The sequence below is a fragment of the Schistocerca piceifrons genome, chromosome 6, assembly GCF_021461385.2.
Source record: "Schistocerca piceifrons isolate TAMUIC-IGC-003096 chromosome 6, iqSchPice1.1, whole genome shotgun sequence".
Taxonomy (NCBI): Eukaryota; Metazoa; Arthropoda; class Insecta; order Orthoptera; family Acrididae; genus Schistocerca; species Schistocerca piceifrons.
The window spans coordinates 365,258,153-365,284,911 of record NC_060143.1 but is presented as its reverse complement, the minus strand read 5'-3'; positions in this window follow the sequence as shown (position 1 = coordinate 365,284,911).

Here is a 26,759-nt window from a genome sequence, read left to right as displayed (position 1 = left end):
TCAAACATATGGAATCACCTCAAGACAAAAGACATATTGCAGTAACAGTCTTTCAGGTGCTCTTAATGATAACTGTGTCACAAATGACGATACTCCTGATGAATTTTCAATCAGTACAAAAGCAGTTTGTAGCAGTTTGACAATTAGTGCTGATCAAGGGTTCTGATAGTATTAATAGTGATGTTGTCAATATTTTAATTCACTGTGGACATGTTCAGGTGTATAAGCACAACTTTCCAATTAATAATGATGGAAGAAAATTTACTGACATTTACTATTACATAAATCTTTCTAAAGGTGGAAAAATTAATAGAGACTGGCTTTTTTACTCTTTTTCAAAAGTTCAGTTTATTGTCTTTGTTGTAAAAGGTTTGGCAAAAGTGTAAGGAGACTGTCTTCATTGAACAGCTTTTCGTATTGACAACATTTATCTTTAAGCCTGAAAAGATATGATTTTCTGAATGGAAATGTGAAGTCATGGATGGGACTGAATAATAGGTCCAAAACAAACTCTAGTCTAAATCAAATGCAGCTTGGGCTATTAGAGCTGTAGAAAAGCACTGATGTTATGTATTGGCAAAGATTGTTGCTATGATCAAGTTTTTACGATGCCAATGTCTGGTATTTCAAGATTCATCAAAATATCTTTGAACATAATACAGGAACATATTTGGAGAACTAAATCCAAATCTGATTTAGGTCGAATGGGTATGACCCAGTGTTTATGAGATCATATTCAAAACGAAATTATTTATTTGCTCACGACACTGATAAAAATTATATTTTGAACAAAGTAAGGGAATCAAAATATTTTTCCATCATATAAGATTTCGTAACAGGCATAAGCCACACAGAACTGTAATGTACATAGATTATACAAATAAAAATGTACAGGTATGTGAACACTTTGCTAGATTTGTATGATTATTAATTCAGTTTTGCTTTGAATTAATTTTCTCAATTAAAGCTCATCATGCAAAATTAGTATGGGCAAGGCTATGATAATAGCTCGAAACAGTGTGGAAAATGCAACAAATTGTAGAAAAAATTTTTGGATGTCAACATGCATACATTTTATGTTCTATGCTCAGTTCATAGTTGAAAATTTGTAGTAAATGATATAGCAAATATTTCTCACAGAGTAAACAATTTCTTTGATGTAGTTTAAGAAATTTCTGTTTTTCTTTCATTGTCAACAATTCGATGTTCAGTCACATAAAAATATTTACCAGACTTAAAAATAAAAAGCTCTAAATGCTACATGATGCTCCAACGGAACTGTTACAATATCACACTGAAAAAATATTTCACACACTATTGGAAATATCAGAAAAATCGTGAGCGCTTAATTTTTGACGATGTTAGCAATACTGTCCAGGAAAAGAAGAATTTAGGAGTCTGAATTTATAAGAAAGCTTGTTGATAGCGCAGCACCAACTTTCCTAAGCATTGTTCCAAAACTCTGCACACACGTCAACGACACGTTTCGTTGGCTTCTCATTACAATTGAGAAGGAAATTTAAAAGCAGAAGACTCTTTGCAGATGACCAACATAGCTTGAATAAAGGGAAGCGTTTACACTCTGTTTATTAACGACTTGAGACATTGAAGGGCATCACGCATGCGAGCAACGAATTGCAGCAGTCTGTCATGTGGTTATGTGATTGCAGCGATCGCTTACTCTATGAAAGTGCCAAGTTGTCTGATAAATTGCATGCAGTGATTCCTTGAATAAAGGGAAGCGTTTACACTCTGTTTATTAACGACTTGAGACATTGAGGCATGCGAGCAATGAATTGCAGCAGTCTGTCATATGGTTATGTGATTGCAGCGATCGCTTACTCTATGAAAGTGCCAAGTTGTCTGATAAATTGCATGCAGTGATTCCTGACCACATGATCTATATAGCAGTATGGCTGTCTGGCTGTGACTTGCGTGTTTAGTTATTAAGCATAGTTCTGGAGTTTTGTTTCATTTCGTTTTGTCAATGTTGAGTAAGATATTTACTTTAGAATTTATAGTTATTCAGGGACCTTACACCACTCTGAGAAGTGAAGTTGCAGCCAGAGTGGCCATTTATGTTAAGAAGATATACAAAACGCTCTTTCCAGTTGGCATTGATTAGAATTTTGAAGCTTGTGCTGTAGCCTACAAGTGAATTGATGGGAAGTTCTTTGTAATAGTCACAATACACTGGGTCTATCTGATGATTGTGAGTTATTTATAAAACAAGTAAATTGATTATTAAAGTTTTCAACTTCTGAATGGGATCACATACTATAATATTATGTGGACATTTTAATTGAGATGTTCAGGTCAAATCTATTATACTGTTATACTCAAGACCCCTGTCAATATACATATCTCATAGAGTGGAACCTCCATTAATAAATCACAATTCGCGTAACGTGCAAAACAAATTGTAAAAAAATGACTTGCTTAACAAGCGATATTTCGCGTAAAGAGTGACGGAGGATTTAGTGTGACGTCACCAGCTGTCCCCCGCTGTGAGGGAAACGTTCAGCAATATGAACATCTTTCATTGTCGGCAGCGGCCTATGAACAAGATCTTTAGTGCGTACAATAGAGCCGATATCTCTGGAGTGAGCATTCACATGCGCAGAACAGATTTTGTGTTGTCAACATACATTGCCGGCCTGGTCATGTGTTCTCGGGACGTCGTGTGTTTGTCCGTATAGCTCCCTGTATATTAAGAATGTCACTACATCCCTAATACAGACGGATTCTTTTCGTACGTGTCGTGGATTATTTATATATGTTGCGCAGACATTTTAACAGTTTCCATTAGATACCGGGAATTAACCAGCTACGTAACTTTTAAGGGCAAGTGATATTACATCCTGCTTCTTTGCGATAGGTGTCACAGTTCAGATACACTTGAGTGTTACGGAGCCTGACGTACATTTTAGCAGTGATAGTCTTGCAAAACAATTTCACAGTACACTAATACTTTTGCAAGTGTCCGAAAAACACCGAATTTGCCACACATTAGCGATTATATCCCTGCTATTTCGTCCTTTTTTTCTGCTATTTCTGCGTATTTATTTTCTCGTTTTTGCGACCTAAAGCACAATTTTTCTTACTGGTGACACTCCTGAGTATTTATTTAACGCATTTTACGCACTTGCTCCCAGTTTATTAAATAAATAGTAGACTGAGTAATCTATATACATAATCGACAAGTCACTGATAAATGCAAGGTGGATAGTATTTGCTGAAACAACCATTCCCTTTCCTGTTCCACTATCAAATTTACGAGAGGAAGCGATTGTTTGTAAGCTTTTGTACGAGCCGTAATATCTATCACATAGTCATAAAATGGTAGAAAAATAGGTCTACAGAATCAAACCTTAATTATAATGCATTTCGAAATTTTTAAACTTATACAGTGTGTCTTACTAATATGATAACTATAATTAGAGCAACATGGTATGTACCTATGAAAAGTTACTATCCCTCCTTTCACACATTTTTCTTTGCATCCATAGCAACAACAGTAATTCACCATGGCTATTACACTACCAACAAACGGTGAAACACAACAAAAACTTCTGATACTATAAACTTCAAACGCTGCAGAAAGCACACACGCAAGGCAAAGTCCCGAAAACACGTGACAATCCTGGTTTAATGTTGACAACATGCGCAGAACGCAATGTTCACTAGAGAGATATTTGCTCTATGGTGCGTACTGCCGTCTGGGTTAAGCACTCTTTCTGTTACCGTCTTCGTGCAGCTTGTGATCGCACATTTTTCTAAACTCGTGTACGCACAGAGTTTTTTGTGTGCAAATTTTAATAACTTTCGTAAAAATGTCCCTGAAGATATAGTCACAAGAAGACGACCATAAGAGAAAGAAAATGACTTTAGAAGTGAAATGTAAAATCAGTGAAAAACGCGAATGTGGTTCGAGAGTTGCTCATTTAGCACGTACATACAATCGGTGTAAATCAACTATTTGCACTATCCTCAAGAGTAAGGATAAGATTAAGGGGATTGGAACTTGAAAGGGAGTGACAAGAGTATCTGAACAACGGTTTCGTATTCCAGACGATGCCGAGAGGTTGCTCCTTATATTGATAAATGAAAGGTAATTACAATGTGACACTATCATCAATAACATGATTTGTGAGAAGGCGAGAATGATTTTCGCCGTCCTCGTTACGAAGACTTCAGGATCATCAGTGCCCGAAGAAGTGTTTGAGGGAAGCCGTTGATGGTTCAAGAAGTTTAACAGAAGAACCGACATCCATAGCTTTGTTAGGAGTGGCGAAGTAGCCAGGCAGCAGAGAACTTTATCAGCAACTTCAAGATGCAACAGGTTTTTAATCGTGACAAGACAGGTCTACTCTGGAAAAAGATGACGAAGCATACCTTTGTAACAGCAGACGAGAATTCATTGCCAGGTCACAAGCCAACGAAAGACACAGCAATGCTGTGCTAATGCAAGTGGCGATTTGAAGATTAAGTTGCTGTTTATTTACCATTCAGAATCTCCACGAGACTTCAAGAAGTGTAGTCTACAAGAGCAGGTTAAATATGATGTGGAGGTCCAACAACAAGGCTTGGGTGACACACGATATTTTTTGTGATTGGATCAATGAAGTGTTTGGTCCTCTGATGAAAAAGCATTTGCTTGAGATGAATTTGCCATTCCATATCTCGCTTGTTATGGACAATGTCCTTGTCCGTTCTCCAGGCCTACAATACCACATCCTTGAAAAATTTCAGTTCATCAAGATCCCATTTCTGCCTACCAACACCACTACGTTACTCCAGCCTATGGACCAGCAGATTATTTCTAACTTTAAGAAGTTCTAAAGTAAAGCAGTCTTCGAGCATTGCTTTGAGTTCACTGAAGCTACCAATCTCACTCTCAGAGAGTTTTGGAAATACCACTTCAATGTCATTGACTGCATTAAGAGATCAAAAGGGGTTACCAAGAGGTTACCAAGGGGTTACCAAAAGAACTGTTACTTCTGCTTGGAAGAAGCTTTTTCCGGAGTACATTGTCGAGTGAGACTCTGAGGCATTTGAGTCAGTATCTGTGGAGCCTGTAGCCAACGAGATTGTGTCTTCAGCCACGAGTTTGGAACTAAGAGAGCATAACAATGACATCGATGACTTTGTGGAAGATCACAGCCAAGAAATGACGACAGAAGAACTTATGGAGTCATGGTGTGTTTCACAGCAGCAAGTTGTGAAGAGTTCTTCAGAGGAGGAGAAGGAGGCAGTGGCAGCAAAGCAGCAATCTTCTGTCGCAATGAGAGAAATGCTGAAAGCATGGGAATCGGTTGCATCATATGTTGAAAATCATCACCCTAATAAAGCAGTGGCTATGTGCACTAGAAATTTATTTGACAATAATGCTGTATCGCATTTTCACCAAGTATTGAAGCATCAGCAGTAACTAATAATTATAGGTAGCTTCCTAGTAGAAAAGAATTAGTTATGTATCGTGAATAATAAAGTATATACTATTGTATGTGTAATTCTCATTGTATAAATTGCATGAATAAGATAAAAATTTTAGTATTTTTTCTGCATGGAACATATTATCGTATATTACATTAATCTGTATTGGATAAATTGTAAAGCTCAAGGAGTGTTTCATACTGTGAGTAAGATTCTGGAATGAATTATGCTCGCTATGCGAAGTTCCATTGTAAAGTAAGTATTATAACACGATAACTTATCTTCTTAATTACTGTGTAAAGACAAGTCATTGTTACCAAAAATCTTGAAAAGTTCTTGCCTAATTTACTTCAGACTTTTACATGATAGTCTAATAACAACATAGGCTACGGTTTCTGTAATATAAATGATATACAAATGTATATACTTTATATATGGGAAAGTTTGTTAGCAAAAATCTCGAAAAGTTCTTGACCGAACTAATTCAAATTTTTAGCTGATAATCTAATAAATGTATGGACACATTTCATAATTTTGTTAGCCAGCTTACTTCAAATTTTTTCACAGTTCCCTGATAAACATTTGGAAAATCATAGAAAAATATTTTTAGCAGATTTAATACATATGTGTATATCATATAACAGGGAAATGTTGTTGGCAAAAATCGAAAAATCTTGAAAACTTCCTGACCACTTTACTTCAAAATTTTATGCAATACCCTAATAAACATTGATACATGTTGGCTTAATTTTTTTAAAACAAAAATGCACACTTTTTCTGTTAAAACGAACTGTGAGATAGAAAATGCAGCAAAGTGCTGTGAAAATGTGCAATTTCGATTTATTTCTCGCCATCAGGTTCAACTAGGTTAGGAGGACATGTAAACCATGAGACAAATTGTTTCTACCATGATATTGTTTCTCTTTATATCTTGTTTTCAGACGAAAATTGAATACACAACAATATGCTGTATTATTTTCTTCCTTGTCAGCAATTTTACATAAAGCAGAAAAGTTATATTTAAGGCTTATTGGGTTATGATTAGAGTACTACTGTGGAATCTGAATTATCCGAAATTTTGTAATCCTAGCCATTAACAGATTACATTTCGACCCGAGTACACTGGAATGGTGCTCTGGAACCTCCTAGGGAGTTTTATTTGCACTCACTGGAACAGGTCGCCACCGGAGATTTAAAATCGTACATGCACTGGGTGGTTATAATTAAACTTTCCCTGTTTAATACGTTATTACACGAAGACTACACTGAAGAGCCAAAGAACCTAGTATAGGCATTAGTATTCAAATACAGAGATATGTAAACAAGCAGAATACGGTGTGGTTGGCAACGCCTATATAGGACGACAAGGGTCTTGTGCAGTTGTTAGATCGGTTACTGCTGCTACGATGACAGGTTATCAAGATTTAAGTCAGTTTGAACGTGGTGTTATAGTCGTGGCACGAGCGATGGGGCACAGCGTCTACGAGGTATAGTCTGTCGGTAAACTGAAGAGCGAGCGAGCGAGTCCCCACTCTGCCTACCCTGCTACGTCACAGGGCGCTTCTACAGCCGGTTTCACAACGCAGTACCGGCCCTGCCGCGGTGCGCGCTTTAAATCTGTGGCGACGCCGCCTGTGTTTATTTTTAGACAAACGCGTTAAGAGTATAAGAAAAACAAAAAGACGATAGGTTCTTTGAAACAAAACATTATAGAGTAAATAGTATTAACATAAGAACGGAAGTCAGAATTTTACTACAAACATAGAACCGAATGCCTATTCATGTGAATGTATGTTCCTCTATTCATAAGACGAACCATATATAGTGCAATCAATCTGTAGAATTTAACGCTTGTTCTTACTTTGTGTTTCTAATAAAAGGTAGAAGTTTTCTTTAAAGTGTTGCATTGAAACTTAACAATTCTTGAAACGCAATGAGTGTTTAAAAAGTAAGCAGAAATTTATAATTCCATGTTTTGTACTAGTTCGATTCGCAGTGATTTTTTTTGTCACTGTCTTCATAAACATGTCTGAAAAGTATCTGTGCAATGTTTTGCATATTGGGCATTTTCCCTGTTGTCAGTTGTCAAAAAATTGTATGTGATTTGGTAGCATCAACTATTATTTGTTTTGTATAAAAATAGATTAGAGAATCTGTACTAAATTTTGTTATAAGAATGGGATAAAGTGTATCAAATTTTTAGGAATGTTAAATATTGCTTTTGGTGACACTCTTATGAGTAAACCAAGAGCATACAAGTGGTATAAACATTTAAAAGCGGGTCTTAAAGAACAGCAGTTTCACAAGAATGGATCAGATTAAAAATGCAGTCAAAAGGTGTATGAACTATCCTGAGGAAACAATTCCTAAAGTGTTTTGGGAATTGGAAAAAGCACTGGCATAAGCGTATAGCATGTACTGGGGAATATTTTGAATAGGATAACATTGTTGTACATTAACAAGTAAAGTTCTTACCAAAAAATGAAAATTAATATGTGAACACACCTTTTATATCAAGCTTTATACATAGAAGTCCAGAATCGGTATACATGTTTCGAAAGAAATTTCAGCAGTGTTTAGAATAGCTATTGAACACATGTTTTAAGCAATATTCCTTAGAATTATGTGAATAGTAACCGAGATAGAGTTTTAGTGACAGAATACATTCAAATGCTGCTGTTCTCTAAGCATCAAATGTTTTACGAGATTGAAAACGTAATTGATTTTACTATGAATTTCTCAAGTTATTCCTGGTTTTGTACAAGTGATAATGGTATTTATTGCTTTGGACCACATTTGACTGTATTTATCTTGGAAAATCTTTTACTACCATGTAGTACATTTCTACGAAAAGAAACTTCATAGTGTACGAGCAGAGTCAGGCTTGAAAGGAGACACAACACATTTTTCAAAAGTATATTCATTGCCTGTTTACATACATCGTATTTTAGAGGTCATCATCAACATTGTCACTGTCATTACCGTCGTCGTCGTCGTCGTCGTCATCACTTTCTAAATTAGTAACTATAGCGTCTATTATGTCTTCCATAACTCCATCCTTAACCCAGTACTCTCTTTCAAGTTTCTCCACGTGGAGACAGTATGCACTCTAGTCATCTTGAGTTATCGTTTCAAAACCTGTAACAATTGGGACAAGTGTTTGTATATGCTCTCTTTCGGTTACAGCAAAATTTAGTTCGGAATAAAAAATGGAAGCTCAGAAAATGGCTACATACCTTTTTTTCACCAACTGCAGCAACTTCGTCATGCAAATATCTCGAAGAATATGTCTTCCTCTGACGAAATTCTTGAGCTTTGCCCACGCCATTTCAATTGGATTTAAGTCTCAGTTGTATGGTGGGAGTCGCAGCACAGTGTGTCCATGAGCTTGAAGTATTTTATTAATTTCAAATACCTTGTCTTCTGGCTTATGTTGTTTAATTAAATCAAATAATTTTGTTTTTCTCATTGTCAAATCAGATTCCACCTTATTTTTTAATAACCTATTCAATCATTTCGCTTTTATTTGGGGACCTAGTTGGAGCTTTATTGAGCTCCTTGTTGTGATATGAAGCGTTGTCTATAACAATAACACAGTTCGGTCGCAGATTCGGAATTACTTTATTCGATATCCAATTAGAAAAATTTTCGTAATTTATTTGCCCATGGTAGTCTCCTGTTGCACATCCCGCTTTATAAAACAACTGTGCGTTGGGTAAGAAACCATCTTTTGATCCAATATTGACCACTATAATCCTATTGCTTCCGCTAACATTGTCCATAATGCCATCAACGCCAGGGCCCTGCCAACATTTTCTGTAAGTAATGTTGTTGTGCACCCAAGTTTCATCAATATAAAAGAATTTTCTGCCTAGCTCCCTTAATTTCCTCACTTGGGTCAGGTACTTACATCGCCAGTTAATTATATCCGTTCTTTCTACAAGAATCTTTCGTTTACTTACAGATCTTTTCCAGGTAAATCCCATTTCACGCAATGTCTTGTGTAAAACATCTTTCTGCCAAGGAAAATATATTTTTTGTTTCACAGCAGTAATTTCCGTAATGTCGGCACTATTTTTTGGTTTATGTAAATGTCCTCCATCGTTTGTCGGAGGACTGATTTTGTGAAACTGTCTATAACGATGGATTTCCTCCCTAAATTATTACTTTTCCGTCGCGGCGATTCCAGTAAACCATGTGGCTTGGTTTCACGTTCCTTCCTTATGAGTCCTATTGTGGCGAGGCTGACGCTTGCATATACTGCAGCCCTTTGATTGGGACTGTTAATATTAGCCAACAGTTCTTTTTGTGTCGCCTCCTTAACACACGCTGTAATAACGTTAGAGACGATCGAACGCTCGTTACTCCGCAAATACCTCCTCTTCTTCGTATTCTGCATATTTTCTTGCAATGCAGGGCGATTATCCATCACTTCGGGATACTGAAGTATATCTATGAGTACACAAAGTCAACTGACTGACACTGGCAACAAAGATCCGCCGAACAGAAACGACGTATATCAGGATATCACTGCACACTGAACTACACCGCTAGACAGGTAACGGGGCAACTGATTTTGGGTGGCCCTGTAGGCCAGTGGCAGTGTTCTTCCAGGAAAGGCCACTTCCCCCACCAAAGGCGCTGCTCGCTCTTCAGTTTACAGACAGACTATAGCGATGAAGTGGGGATTTTCCCGTACGACCGTTTCACAAGTGTACCGTGAACATCGGGAATCCGGTAAAATATCAGATCTCCAACATCGCTGTGGTCAGAAAAAGATCGTGCAAGAACAGGATCAACGACGACTGTAGGGAATCGTTCTATGTGACAGAAGCACAACCCTTCCGTAAATTGCTGCAGATTTCAACGCTGGACAATCAACAAGTGTCAACATGAAAACCATTCAATGAAACATCATCGACATTGGCTTTCGGAGTCGAAGGCCCACTCATGTACCCTTAATGACTGCACGACACACAGATATATGCTTCCCTGAGCCCGTCAACACCGACATAGGACTGTTGATGTCTGGAAACTCGTTCGGACGAGTCTCGTTTCAATTTGTATCGAACAGATTGACGTGTACAGGTATGGAGATAACCTCATGAATCCATGGACGCTGCATGACAGCAGGGGGATGTTTAAACTGGTGGAGGCTTTGTAATGGTGTGGGGCATGTGCAGTTGGAGTGATATGGAACCCCCTGATGAGCATAGATACGACAGGTGACACGTAAATAAGCACCCTGTCTGATCACTTGCACCCATTCATGTCCATTGCGCATTTCGACCGACTTGGGCAATTCCAGCAGAATTGCTACAGAGTGGCTCCAGGAACACTCTTCTGAATTTAAACACTTCGGCTGGCCACCAAACTCCCCAGACATGAAAATTATTGAACATATATGGGATGCCTTGCACGTGGAGTTCAGAAGAGATCTCCACTCCCTCGTACTCTTACGGATTTACGGACAGCTCTGCAGGATTCATGGTGACAATTCCCTCCAGCACTACTTCAGACATTAGTCGAGTCCATGCCACGTCGTGTTGCGGCCTTCTGCATGCTCGCGGAGGCCCTATACGATATTAGGCAGATGTATTAGTTTCTTTGGCTCTTCAGTGTAATTATCGTACGAGTACCAATCTTGGTAGCATTAAAGTTCAGAGTATGGGTTGCATGATTTCCGTACGTCACATCGCCACAGTCCATTTCCAGCTATGGCCACCAGGTGCCGTGATCAGTCATCATGATTCGTAGTATCACACACCTGACCAGTCGCAGTGCACTTGTTGACATGTCGACATGAGCTTGGACAAAAGGAGCAGGGCATATTTAGTGAAGCTCTATTATCACAACAACAGTAATGCTGCAGCTGCACTTCGAGACTATCGCTAGCTGAAAGGATTATAGAAGGGTTCTCTTTCTCCACCTGCTGTGTGGAGCATGATGAAGAAGCGAATCAGTTGGAGAACTGGGCGTGGCTCTGGGAAGAGGCCCACGACCTGTTGCACCACAGGTGATTGATGAAATCACTGTTGCTATAGCAGACAACGCTGCGCGCAATTCCCGATCGTCAGGCAGTGCGCGTGGTGTGTCATGACAATTGAACATCCTATGGTCCACGTACAGAAGGTCCTTTGAACCATTCTCACATGGTAGCCGAACAAGATCAATATTTTACAGCAGCTTGCACCACAGGATGCACAACGACATGTTGACTTCGCTCTCCACTTTTTCGCAAGGATTGAAGTTGAAGAGGGTTGGCCCTGGACCAACTTGTGGACAGACGATGCTCATTTTTCTCTGACAGGTGGGGTGAACACGGAATTTCGGAATGTGGGGATGTTCATCTCCAGTCACTGTGCATGAAGTTCCTCTGTATGGTGAACGTGTCACCATATGGTGTGGCTTTCCAGCTACGTTCATCATTGGCCTGTTCTCTTTTGAATTGGTTGGCACTCGAGAATCAAAGACATGCTGTGTGACTAGCCAGAGTTACTGAAATATGCTTCGCCAGCATGTCATACCCGTCCTACAGGAGAGAGAAGCCTCAACAGTTTTCATGCAAGTCCCACTGCACATCACTCGTGAAGTACACATGATTCTCTAAAACACATTTGGAAACGATCGAATTATCAGCCGATCGTTTCCATATGTTTGGCCAGCACGATCACCTGATCTCACTCCATGTGATTTCTGGTTGTGGGGCTACACGAGGGACAGGGTTTACCAGGGGAACATCACAAATGTGCTGATATGAAGCACAACATACTAAGAGAGGTAGCCAGCATACCTGGGACATGCTTCGTTCTGCTGTGCAGAATGCAACTCTGTGCACTCAGATTCTTCTGGACACTGATGGGCGCCATATTGAGCCCCTATCGTAGGATTAATGGTACCAGTATGTAATAGTATGATGTACCGTAGCAACACATTAAAAGTGTTTCAATTGAATTGATTCTGCATTATTTCTCTTCCCCATGTCCTTGACATTAATGCTACCAAGTTTGGTACTCATGCCGAAATTAGTTTCTGTGCTGTAATTTGTTAAATAGGGAAAGTTTAATTATAACCACCTGGGATATTAAATCGCAACATAACTATAATTTTCCAGCCGACGTTGTGATCGTTACATGCTAATCTCCGTGTCTACTGTGTTTTGTTTCCAGCAACCACAGAGATCCACAATGCAACTAAGATATGTTGAGATTCATTCCACAGTTGTGATCAGCAAGTACCGCTTTTTGTTTACGTGTGTCTGCTACCTTAGCGACCTAGTAGCATGGCGATGTTTCATGTTATAAGTGGCAATGAGAAATAAATAATGTAATGAGTGTTTAAACATAAGCACGTATATAATGTGCTTTCATGAAACCTTGTTGCTCCATGCTCTAATTTATGCAATAGCAGGTGATCAACTACACACATAGCGCATGTATGGCTAAAAGGTGGCAGCCTCTCGAGTCGATATGTTAACATCATTCCCTTCACAGGCGTCCGCAAAAGGGAGAGCAATAGGTAGCCCCACCCATCACCCCTACCTGGAATGAAGAGTACAGAGTTTTTATTCACTGCAGAATTCTCATACACTTCTGGAAGTGACTTCCAGTGTGATTCTACAACATCTCTTGCTTAGCCAATTGTAGCATTATGTGGCTGATAACGGTGAGACAATACTATCGCAATTACTATACTGTCTTCTATATGTGCAACACTCGATTATGGAGCACAACTTCATTCATTTGTGAGTCCTTCTCCATTACATAATAATGAGTACGCTGTTGTGCAGCCGATCAAACAGACAGAAACAAAGCCAATCTTGTGTGTAATGCCGACTTCCTTTATGGACTTCTTCGAAGTACTGTTGTGAAACTGTCTATGAGGCGTACACCATCTGCAGCAGAGTCAAATTTCCAATCACATTCTCCAACAATAGCTAAACACCTCGGTTTGTGGAACATTGTTTGGTTACACAGAACTGCTCGTCTGGTACCATGTGCACTGCGCTATAATGGTCGCTTTCAGAACAGCTTTGTCGTTTTCATCATGAGAAAGCATTCAAAAGCAGGTTTCACCATTTTTTAAAATTTATAGGCTTTCAGAATGTGCCCATACAGTAATCGCAGGACTGGGAATGTTTTAATACAGAATGTTTTGACAATTCTGAGTATTACGGGATTGTGTTCTGAATATTACAGGATTACGAGAATTTCATTGTTTGTACGAGGTACCAGGTGAAAGCATCCATGAATTTTGTATAAGGCCTAAGTTTTTACAAAACATACATTGTACACATTTGTTGGGAAAATAATTAATTTGCTGGTATATTTATTGATATGCACATGAGTTGTTTCAGATTTATGGTTAAGCATAATGCAGTCTCCATCAATCAACAACTCCAGAGAGAGAGACTAAGACCAAACCATTGACCCTGCCTAACAAAGTCAGGAATGAGGCTTCAAAGATGGACCCTGGAAAAAAATTGAAAAACCTGACAGTAACAAATCACTTTGTTTTGTACAACTTTTTACACTCAGTTTTGATCATAAAATTTCAGAAACAGAGCGCCAACAAGAATCACAAAACGTCAAAATGTCATTTCAAACTATATTCTTATATAATTGAAAAACAATTGATAGTAATTTACCCTACGATATTCTGGAGTCCCTAGTGCAATTGTTAAATACAATCAATTCTAATAGTAATAACTTTAGAATTACTCTTAATCAGATGGTTTGTTTTCGACTTCAACAAACAATACTCTTAACAATAAGTGTTTCACATTCTCAGTCCACTCAGTTGCATTCATTTACTGTTCAGTTTGAACACATGCTTCATGTCATTGCGTTTTGCTATGAAAAAATAGAAAAATGGAAAGTGAAAGTGAAATTGAAGAAAATCCAAGCACCTCCAGCTCACGCACATTGGGAAGAAAAAAATATCTAAAGAGAGGCGAGGTCTCTAAGACCGAACATCATGTGGGTCGATTTCAGGAGGAATAGCCAAATATGTAAAAGTTCACTAATTGGCTGGTTTGCGACAGTGATCCATATAGGACATGATGCAGGTGATGTAATACAAGTATGGTTTCTGAACTTCAAAATATTAAGAGCCATTCAAAAAGTAAGAAGCACATTAACACAGTGCAGTCTGTTACTGTATGTCAACCTTTAGTTTCTCTCAATTCGTCTGAAACATACAACCACTTAAGAGTAAGGTTGCTAATATTGAAATTAAATTATCAATATTATTCACAAGACATAGTTTGGCATTTTTAGCAGCTGATCATTTATCTGATATGTTGAAAGGAATATTTCCAGACTCAGTTACTGTACTGCCCCTGAGTCCATGGCTCTTAAACAACACCAAGCATGGGCCATTGGAGTGTCACACGAAGAAGTGATTGTGAAACAGCTACAGCATGCTAATTTAGCTAATGACAAATGAGCTCCCTGATATTGGAACTGTAAAAAATGCCTGTATGGTGATCCGTTTTTATGACAAAGATTCATGTGAGGAATAATAAGAGTTCCTCATGAAATAAAAATCATCTAAATTGTAAAATAAAATTATCTCTTGAGTTATAATGTTTTGTATCACTTCTCATTTTACAGGTGGCATCGGAAGTGGATTTTTGGAGTTATATAAAGTTCACAGTAATGCAGATGTAAACACTGAGAAAGCTTCTACTACAGAGAATCTCTAATGTGATCTAGTAAAAAAATTCCAGCAGCAGAGTATTCCTTCTGAAAGTGATATTTGCTTTAGAGCAGATGACTGCAGTTCCATGGTAGGAGTTAATAAGCAGCTTCCGAGATAATTGCCCAGGAAATTTTATAACAAAGAGTATTTGCCAGTCAGGGCATATATGTGCAAGTAAGGCATACAAAGCCCGCCCGGTTGGCCGTGCGGTCTAACACACGGATTTCCGGGTGGGAAGGAGTGCGTGGTCCCCGGCACGAACCCGCCCGGCGGATTTGTGTCGAGATCCGGTGAACCAGCCAGTCTGTGGTTGGTTTTTAGGCGGTTTTCCATCTGCCTCAGCGAATGCGGGCTGGTTCCCCTTATTCCGCCTCAGTTACACTATATCGACGATTGCTGCGCAAACAAGTTCTCCACGTATGCGTACACCACCATTACTCTACCATGCAAACATAGGGGTTATCCTCGTCTGATGTGAGACGTTCCCTGAGAGGGGGGGTCCACCGGGGGTCGAACCGCACAATAACCCTGGGTTCGGTGTGGGGCGGCGGAGGGGTGAAGTGGTCTGTGGTAGTCATCGTGGGGTTGTGGACCACTGCGGCTGAAGCAGGGATGGAGTCTCTCCGTCGTTTCTAGGTCCCTGGTTAACATACAAATACATACAAGGCATACAAAAGCCTTCCAATGGCTTGTGAAGACCTTGAGAAGAGAACTTGAGGTTTCTTCAAACTCAGCGCAAAACGGCAGGTGAAGTTCAAGGAATTTCAGGTATGGTATCACTTTATATATCATATGTTTTATTTTATGACATACCGAGTGGAAAAAAGGTGAACATAATGCTTTATTCTATGTTCTTTTCAATTTGGAACCATATAAATTGCTTCATCTTGTGCAGACACATTGGTTGTCAATGACTGCAGTAGTTAGGATAGTGCTGCAAAATTGGGATGCTCCATTGCCATTTCTTTTTTTTATTTTAATTTTTTAATATAAAGTGGCTTTTTAAGCGAGTTTTAAACGCAGAATGAGTTTTTAACCATTTACACAACCTCTTTACATATACAGCATGTTCTTAAGAGTCGATTCTACGAAAATTTACTGCTTTCAAAGAGTATTTAGAGTCTAAAAAAGTACTAATTGTTGATCTTCCTAACAAGATTGTAGCTCTCTATACAGAAACACTTCGGTATTCTGTCAAATGGTGTTATGTAATTTGAAGATATATGCATGATATTGATCTCAAAAAAGGCAGTGCATTTGGACGATTCACAAACGTATTCTTGTTTAAAAATTCTGAAAAACATTGGGACACCAGATATAAAGAATCATCCACACCTTCTTAGGGTTTTTTATCATCAATACTGGAACTTTCTTGTGAAGAGCACATTGTATCTTCATTTTGTCTGTAGACTATATAAAGGAGGTAAGTTCATTTTTATTTTGAAATGAATTTTAAGCAAAAATATCCTAAGAATTTTCTTTACTTCTACTGTAACATTTTCTCCTTTCGATCCTTTGGACCCATAAAAGCTGCTAATCTGTCATTTTATATTTTTATTGTTTTGTGTTTTTTATACATTTGAATATTTATATGAGGCATACCTAATGAGTGCTATTAATTCTCAGACGTTACAGACACCTTCATGCAAGATCAAATTAAGATATGATATGAATGTGCTATCCATATTAGCCAGAGGGTACATAGCTGAGGGCCACAACACCACCTCATTTATTTTCCAAAGCCCACAAGCCACGGATCTTCATGCGGCAGCGGCCATGGCCAAACTAGAGTCTGAGCTGCGCAAATTAGGGACTGGTTCCGCGGTAACGACTGCAACTCCAGCGAGCGAGAATGAAGTATGGACTTCTCCTTTCGTTCATATCTCAACAGGAAGCACGCTTATGGAGAAGTAACTGGAGGAGGCGCTAAGGAAACAATTTCAAATGCGCCAAGCGCGAACGCTACAGAACCAGGAACAATTTCGAATGGGACGGATAACAGTATACCGTTGGCAGCGAGGATTTGACACAGTGAGATGAACGTCACATTTTCTGGAAGCCGAGAAGGGAGCACAAATGAGGGGACGTCGAACGAGGACATCCAAGGGACTGATATGTTCAGTGGGACGGAAGTTGTCGATGAAATGCAATTTATTTTTCAACACTTCTTACAAGTCCAAAAATGCGAAATTTTCTGATATGAGGGTAATTTTATTCACCACGCATTTGGATATCACAATTTGACCTCTCTTTACCTCCAAATTGGCCTTTAAAATAGAAATTAGTCTTTATTTGCGGACACTTGCAAGAGTCAGTTGCCGAGAAAATGTGCGGAATATCAGCGTCGTGTAGAAGTTACCAGGAGTTCAAGGACAGCTTCCTAACTATCTACTGGTCCAAGGAGACACAAGAACGCTTAAAATACGAGATGATTGCTGGCAAAGATTTGGGAGTTCAGACCACAAAAGCCCAGTCAAGTTCCTTGATGCAATGATTGAGAAGAACCAGTATCTTGACGTACCATGCTCTACCGGTGAAATCATTCGTCATTGTTACATCAAACTTCCGCCAGCATATCAACAAGTATTAGCTGGCAGGTGTAATGTGGAGCTCAGTACTTTCAACACTCTTTACGAATTAGAATACGCATTCCGAGCAGAAAGTATCAGAGAACACAGAGGAAAGTCTGACAGATAAGTCGCAGGCCCAATGTCGCGTCCACAGTATAACCATTACTATGATAGGAACGGAAATGTACGGAATGGAACGTCTTACGGAAACCATTCACGGCCGGGAAATTTCAGGAGCAATGAATCTGAACATCAAAGAGACTGGAATGGGAACCGCAATAGTGATGTACTACGCAACAAAGGCTGGTATGGAATGAGGAATAAAGGCTATGGATCGCTAAACACCGGATGGCGAAACCATGGATCTGGTTTCAACGATAATGGAAGAGGTGCGGGAATAAACAACAGAGGAACAGAAATGGGGCTCAGGTCGAGGAAAGGGAGATTCGGGGACCGAACCCAGGACGAGGGGCGCGAGGGAATGACAACCAACGCCACTGACCTTCTGAACAAGCCGCAGATAGTTTAATGGTAGGTGACAGCCGAACATAAGCATAGTAGTATAAGTTTTGTTTGGTCATGATAGTGTTAAAGATAACAATCATTTTTTTTATAGATTTTCTTTGCAATTCCACCATGGTAATTAGCATAGGAACCTCTCCCATTACTGCTAGTCGTAAGAATTGGCATTGTTAGAATTTCACTGTACAATTATTTCTTCGTGACACGTGTCAAGTCTATAGATGTACAGTTGGTCATCCCAGATCTGACAAATTACAATTGTTGAGAGTAGAAATGTGCCGATTTCACGACGGAAACTTCGTTGTTTATTTGAGTCCTATTTTGCACGAGGTAACATGTTCTCATAGCAGTTTTGCAGTTTGCACGGAACGACAGTACCAGGTGTCACAACAACGATAGAATTTTATGTCTTCGAATCCGAAATAAGTGCACGAGTATTGGGGACAGAATTCTTCTTGTAACATCTTGGAGGTCAGCTACGTTCAGATTTCTTCTGTTTATTGCATGTGCATTGCAGTAAACGCCCTTGTACGATCCGGCATATAATTCGTAGTATAGTGTGTGAGAGGGGCGTCGTTGAGATTAATTTGTGAGACCCATGGAGGTATTTTGCAGGATGGTCGTGTATTGTCCACGTGGGAGGCGTGTTGACTTCCTTGTGTGTTTCGCCGTGGTTGGTGACCATTGCCCAGAGCATTGTGTCTTCGCTGTGGGCTGATTATTGTCATCGCCAGTGGCGCGATGTATTTGTGGCGTGTTTTTGTCTATGGATGTCACCTTTGGTGCGATGTTTCTCGCGAATGAGATATTTTATTCGAGTGTGGTTACGCAGATGAGCTATCGCGTCTAATGCGATTGTTGTTCACTGTGGTTATTCGCTTGTGGTTTCCGCATGTGGTTTTCTTCACTATTGTGCGATGATATTCGTGTGGGCTATTGCGAGTAGTCCGCAAGCGCCTGAGTGGTAGATCTTGGGCGATAGTTTGTAGAGAAGAACGGAAGAAAAGTAGCTTTGCAGTCAAATGTCGATAATACCTTGTCCTTTTTTTATGTGAGAGGAGCTGGAGTGAAAACTTTGTACACCAACCTGAGAAAATTTTGTGTCAGTTTCAGCAAAAAGAGAATTTCGCAGCGGTTGTTTTCCCACATAGGACAGCAAGCAGACTGGTGACGTCGGCACTCATCGAGATTTACACCATACACCAGCGTTAGTGCCACCATAAAAAAATATGTATATATGTTATGGGAAGCCTAGTAGCTCGTATATCTTTTACAGTAGTTGTGTTGCATGAATAAGAAGTAGACTTAGATGGAATGAGAATGACTGAAGTGAATGTGTAGTCTAAGCTGGGTTAGTACTTTGAGTGCACGAAAGGTTGTGGGAAATTAATGCTACACTATCATACAGTACAACAACTCATCACTACTTAAGATTATAAAGATTTACATACAGTTATTTAAAATTATTGCTGTAATAATATCCAAATATTTGTGAAATAGGATAAGAGTATATTTTTGTCAAGAGCTCTGTAAACCATTTTATTTTACTTTTTTTATCTCTTGGAGTAATCATATAAAGTGATCCTTTACAATTTCATTATGATTCTCTGTGTTTATGCTCCAAACATATTTGTAAAAACATGGCACTAAGTCTCCATTTAAGCATTGTGCAGACTGTGGGTGCCTGAGTTGATGGTGACACGTCAGGCAGTTGGAGAGGTTGCTGAGACCACTCTGGTCTCAGCACCTGGGCAGATGGATCGCCAAGCCAACAGGATAGTCAAGGTAGTCCGCCAACCCTGTGAGACAGAGGGAAGGAGCTCTCTCCAGGGGGTGGTGGCCCACGTAGCAACTGCAGGGCAGCTGGTCGACATGTCGTCATCAGGTTGTGTGAATGGAGGCAGGTGCGGACAAGCCCCTTCGCGCTACAAGCAGTCAACAAAGGGCTGGTCCCCTGTCCCACACGAGCGCTTTCACTGCTGCTTCCCACTCCAAGGTCCCAAGCGACCTACCGCTGAATGGAAGGACAAACGAGGAACACCAGGACTTGGCTGCCTGTGGAGTGCTGAAATGAGGTACTTACATGTCTGGAGACACGTATCAGTGCAGACAGCAGGAGGTGATCCACCTCAAACCTGTGTCCATATGCTGCCTGGGTCATCCCATGATTGTCTTCAACAGTGGCAATCCATTGCCAACTACCATGTCATCCAAAAAGGTCAGCAATCGAGATGCAGTGATTGCTGCCGACAGACAAGGTCCTGCCACACTGAGAGTGCTGCTTGTACCGTACAAGCCGAGAAAAAGCGGTAACCCATCTTGGCAAACTCATCCCACATAGCTGCCACAGCTAACCTGTTACGTGACATATATAGTGCAGGGTTTATTCGTGTGACAATCGTAAATTTAAAAATCGGACTCCCTGAAGACCTTTAAGAAGGGAGATGTAGGAGATTTGTTTCTGTCATTAATTTACTTTATGTATGTTTGTTTCACATGTGTTTTATATATGTTTTATTTGTGCTTGGCTGTTTTCATATTTACAAGGTTACATGTATTTTCTATGTTTTCTCTTAATGAACTCATGTATTATTTTTTCGTTTTGTGTAAAGATTCACTTGTTTTATGTCAATCATATGTTGTTCTGTTGTGTTGACACTTATATCTTTGTACTGAAGGAACAGACTGACACATTTTAGAGAAATAGCCTGAACATATTACACATGCAGAATGAAAACTAGGAATCCTTTATATTGGGTGTGTAAGAGAGCATTTGTGATCGATGTTCTACGAAGGAATGAATACAGCCATTTGTATAATTACGCAGGAGTAGTAATTTCCCATGGGGCAGAGAATCCCCAAGACAACAAGATTATATTCTGGTTAGGGAATAACCTTCTCTGGACCCAATTTCAGGATGAATAAGTAGATAAATGTCTGCTTCGCACTGTAACCGTTTAGTAATTGTCAATTAAGTCTCGGTCTTCAAGAATATGACCCGATGGTATGCCTATCACATTTTTATTTCTCACTTTAATTTTGTAGGTATGCAGCAGAGAGTGTGTGTATGACCCCTGGTTGAATGTGGTTAAGACTGTCTATAACACTGTGCTGGTGTTTATGATGAACAACGATTCATTCATGTTTATTTCTTTGATAATGATCCAACTAAAGCGTCACAATTTATTCTGTTCCATGTCACGCTAACCTTCTGACACTCCCCAAGAATAAATTTGAGAGGAACAGGGAGTTTGATAGAGATTGCAGGGAACTCTCACTTCTGATTCAGTGTGATGGTGCTTACTGTTCTTAGGGAAGATGATCTTCATTACGATCTGATTCATACATCATGATGAAATGGTTGGCAGTAGTTAATGCTCTTGCTTGTGTGCTCTAGTGAAGGAATATCGGTAAGCTTTACCTGCATTCAAAGGCGTAGGGCGACGTTTTAAACAACTGTAATAAAAGCATACGGCGACTGAGGGCCGAGGGGAGCGTTTTTCTCAGCCGAACCTGGGTGAAATCATTTGCAAACTGCCGAGTTCTGCGGCCTCATTGTGCAGACACGTTGGATGGCGCTGGTCAGGCGAAGGCTGCATCCAGGTAGACTAGAAGTCGCCAATGCAAAGGGCAGCACGATGAAGACCAGCATTAAAGCAGAGGATGGGCCCTTGTTAGGCAGGAAGTCGATGAGACGACTGCGAACTTTCTGTGAATTTCCGTGGGATAGGTCACTGGCACCCAAACGTCCAGACTGTTACAAAACATATTTGTGAAAGCACAGCTGATAGAATGCTGCAATATCCAAATTTGCGGAGCATTAAATTGAGATAGTGCAAGTAGGACAGCATGGAGACGTGAGCTCAAGCATACTTGTAGTCAAAGTTCCAGTCTACAGCATCCGAGCATCACAAGGAAGGATGGCTATATTGTGCACCAAGCATGTTAATCATTTCACATCTGCACCTGCCATCCAATGACAAGCAATGTGCCCTTGCAACACTCTGTGTTGTCCTGCGTCATTGACTGGAAATCAGCAAAATCTGGATTAGAGAATTAGCATTCCGTATGTTCAATGCCGTGAACACTACGACACGAATGGCTGTGTTTGGAGTGTGCCATTACTGGAAAGCATAGACTGTTGATGAATGGCACACATGTTGTGCATGATGAAGCGTGGTTCTGCAGTATTCTGAATGACCATCGTCAGTGCTTATGGTCATGACCTGGGGATCCCATTTCATCAGCATTTCGGAGAGCCCACAGTGGTATTACTCCCAATAGTCATGGTGTAGTTATACATCAGGGATGACTTCAGGTTATAGCTGGTAGTTCCTGAGGGAATTCAGATGGCACAATGGTATGTAACAGACACATGCATCCTCTTACGTTATCTATCATAAACAGCAATAGGGTGCCACTTTTCAAGAGGTGCTTGTCTACATCTACATCTAAATCTACATCGATACTCCGCAAGCCACCTGACGGTGTGTGGCGGAGGGTACCTTGTATACCTCTATCGGTTCTCCCTTCTATTCCAGTCTCGTTTCGTTCGTGGAAAGAAGGATTGTCGGTATGCCTCTGTGTGAACTCTAATCTCTCTGATTTTATCCTCATGGTCTCTTCGCGAGATATACGTAGGAGGGAGCAATATACTGCTTGACTCCTCGGTGAAGGCGTGTTCTCGAAACTTCAACAAAAGCCTTTACCGAGCTTCTGAGCGTCTCTCCTGCAGGGTCTTCCACTGGAGTTTATCTATTACCTCCGTAACGCTTTCGCTATTACTAAATGATCCTGTAACGAAGCGCGCTGCTCTCCGTTGGATCATCTCTACCTCTTCTATCAACCCTAGATGGTACGGATCCCACACTGCTGAGCAGTATTCAAGCAGTGGGCGAACAAACGTTCTGTAACCTACTTCCTTTGTTTTCGGATTTCATTTCCTTAGGATTCTCCCAATGAATCTCAGTCTGGCATCTGCTTTACCGACGATCAACTTTATATGATCATTCCATTTTAAATCACTCCTAATGCATACTCCCAGATAATTTATGGAATTAACTGCTTCCAGTTGCTGACCTGCTATATTGTAGCTAAATGATATGGGATCTTTCTTTCTATGTATTCGCAGCACATTACACTTGTCTACATTGAGATTCAATTTCCATTCCCTGCACCATGCGCCAATTCGCTGCAGATCCTCCTGCATTTCAGTACAATTTTCTATTGTTACAACCTCTCGATATACCACAGCATCATCCGCAAAAAGCCTCAGTGAACTTCCAATGTCATCTAAAATGTCATTTATGCATATTGTGAATAGCAACGGTCCTACGACACTCCCCTGTGGCACACCTGAAATCACTCTTACTTCGGAGGACTTCTCCTCATTGAGAATGACATGCTGCGTTCTGTTATCTAGGAACTCTTCAATCCAATGACACAACTGGTCTGATAGTCCATATGCTCTTACTTTGTTCATTAAACTACTGTGGGGAACTGTATCGAACGCCTTGCGGAAGTCAAGAAACACGGCATCTACCTGGGAATCCGTGTCTATGGCCCTCTGAGTCTCGTGGACGAATAGCGCGAGCTATGTTTCACACGATCGTCTTTTTCGAAATCCATGCTGATTCCTACAGAGTAGATTTCTAGTCTCCAGAAAAGTCATTATACTCGAACATAATACGTGTTCCAAAATTCTACAACTGATCGACGTTAGAGGTATAGGTCTATAGTTCTGAATATCTGTTCGACGTCCCTTCTTGGAAACGGGGATGCCCTTTGCCCTTTTCCAATCTCTTCTAGAGACCTACGGTGCACCGCTGCAACAAGGGGGGCAAGTTCCTTCGCGTACTCTGTGTAAAATCGAATTGGTATCCCATCAGGTCCAGTGGCCTTACCTCTTTTGAGCGATTTTAATTGTTTCTCTATCCCTCTGTCGTCTATTTCGATATCTACCATTTTGTCATCTGTGCGACAATCTAGAGAAGGAACTACAGTGCAGTCTTCCTCTGTGAAACAGCTTTGGAAAAAGAGATTTAGTATTTCGGCCTATAGTCTGTCATCCTCTGTTTCAGTACCACTTTGGTCACAGAGTGTCTGGACATTTTGTTTTGATCCACCTACCGCTTTGGCATAAGACCAAAATTTCTTAGGATTTTCTGCCAAGTCAGTATATAGAACTTTACTTTCGAATTCATTGAACGCCTCTCGCATAGCCCTCCTCACACTACATTTCGCTTCGCGTAATTTTTGTTTGTCTGCAAGGCTTTGGCTATGTTTATGTTCGCTGTGAAATTCCCTTTGCTTCCACAGCAGTTTTCTAACTCGGTTGTTGTACCATGGTGGCTCTTTTCCATCTCTTACGATCTTGCTTGGCACATACTCATCTAACGCATATTGTATGATGGTTTTGAACTTTGTCCACTGATCCTCAACACTATCTGTACTTGAGACAAAACTTTTGTGTTGAGCCTCAAGTACTCTGAAATCTGCTTTTTGTCACTTTTGCTAAACAGAAAAATCTTCCTACCTTTTTTTAGTATTTCTGTTTACGGCTGAAATCATCGATGCAATAACCGCTTTATGGTCGCTGATTCCCTGTTCTGCGTTAACTTTTTCAAATAGTTCGGGTCGGTTTGTCACCAGAAGGTCTAATATGTTATCGCCACGAGTCGGTTCTCTGTTTAACTGCTCAAGGTTGTTTTCAGATAAAGCACTTGAAAATATATACTGGATTCTTTGTCCGTGCCACCCATTATGCACGTTTGAGTCTCCCAGTCTATAACCAGCAAATTAAAATCTCCACCCAGAACTATAACATGGTGGGGAAATCTACTCGAAATATTTTCCAAATTATGCTTCAGGTGCTCAGCCACAACAGCTGCTGAGCCAGGGGTCCTACAGAGACATCCAATTACCATGTCTGAGCCTGCTTTAACCGTGACCTTCGCCCAAATTATTTCACATTTCGGATCTCCGTCAATTTCTTTCGATACTATTGCACTTCTTATCGCTATAAACACGCCTCCCCCTTCACTGTCCAACCTATCTCTGCGGTATACATTCCAAACTGAGTTTAGAACTTCATTACTGTTTACATCTGGTTTCAGCCAACTTTCTGTCCCTAGTACTATGTGGGAATTGTGACCGTTTATTAATGAGAGCAGTTCTGGGACCTTTCTATAGACGCTCCTGCAGTTTACTAATATTGTTATTCCCTGTTGCATTTTGCCTACTCCTACCTTGCCGCGTCTCAGGAGGCGTCTTGTCGTGCCTAGGGAGGGAATTCTCTAACCTAAAAAACCCACATGTGCACTCTACACGAACTCCGCTACCCTTGTAGCCGCTTCCTGCGTGTAGTGCACGCCTGACCTATTCAGGGGGACCCTACATTTCTCCACCCGATATCGGAGGTCGAGAAATTTGCACCTCAGATCTCCGCTGAATCGTCTGAGTCTCTGGTTTAAGCCTTCCACTCAGCTCCAAACCAGAGGACCGTGATCGGTTCTGGGAACGATACTACAAATAGTTAGCTCTGATTCCACCCCGCGAGCGAGGCTCTCCGCCTTCACCAACTCCGCCAACCGCCTGTATGAACTGAGGATGACCTCTAAACTCAGACGGCAGGAGTCATTGGTGCCAACATGAGCAAGAATTTGCAGTTGTGTGCACCCAGTGCTCTCTATTGCCGCCGGCAGGGCCTCCTCCACATCTCGGATGAGACCCCCCGGCAAGCAGACAGAGTGAACACTGGCCTTCTTCCCCGACCTTTCCGCTATTTCCCTAAGGGGCTCCATCACCCGCCTAACGTTAGAGCTCCCAATCACTAATAAACCCCTCACCCCGTGTGCCTGCTCGGACCTTGCTGAAGGAGCGGCCACATGTCCACTCACAGGCAGACCGGGCGATGCCACACGGCCAGCCTCCACATTGACCCTCCGCCTCGTGCGCCGCGAACGCCGCTGAACCCGCCGCTCCCCTTGGGGAGAGGGTGGCCCAACCGCGCCCGGTACCCGCAAAGATGTCTCGACAGCAGTGACAGTGGGTGAAGCATTTAACACCTGGGGTGTACCATGCGACGCACCAGACTTCCCACTGCCGCTACACTCCGAGGCAGCAGCCTGAAGACGGCTGACTGCGGCCATCAACACGTTCAACTGTTTGCGAACAGTGCCCAGCTCCTCCTGCGTCCGTACGCAGCAGTCACACATCCTATCCATCCTAAGAAATCAATTTACTGTAGAGAGTTAATCAACGTTTAACTAGACTGCTAATTCACTAAAGGCGGCTGATAGTTGACTAAACTGTGGTTACTAGACACTTCTTGTAGAAAACAATGAAAATAGCGCTGCCTGTCTCTGGACTGTATTCAAAACAAACACTAGCACTACTGACACTATGGCTGACTAAAGGGACTCTCTCTGACTGTATTCAAAACAAACACGAAATCTATGGAACACTATTACTAGCACTCGACAATTAAAGCTTCCTAAAAGCAAAAACACATGGAAGAGGTGACAAATA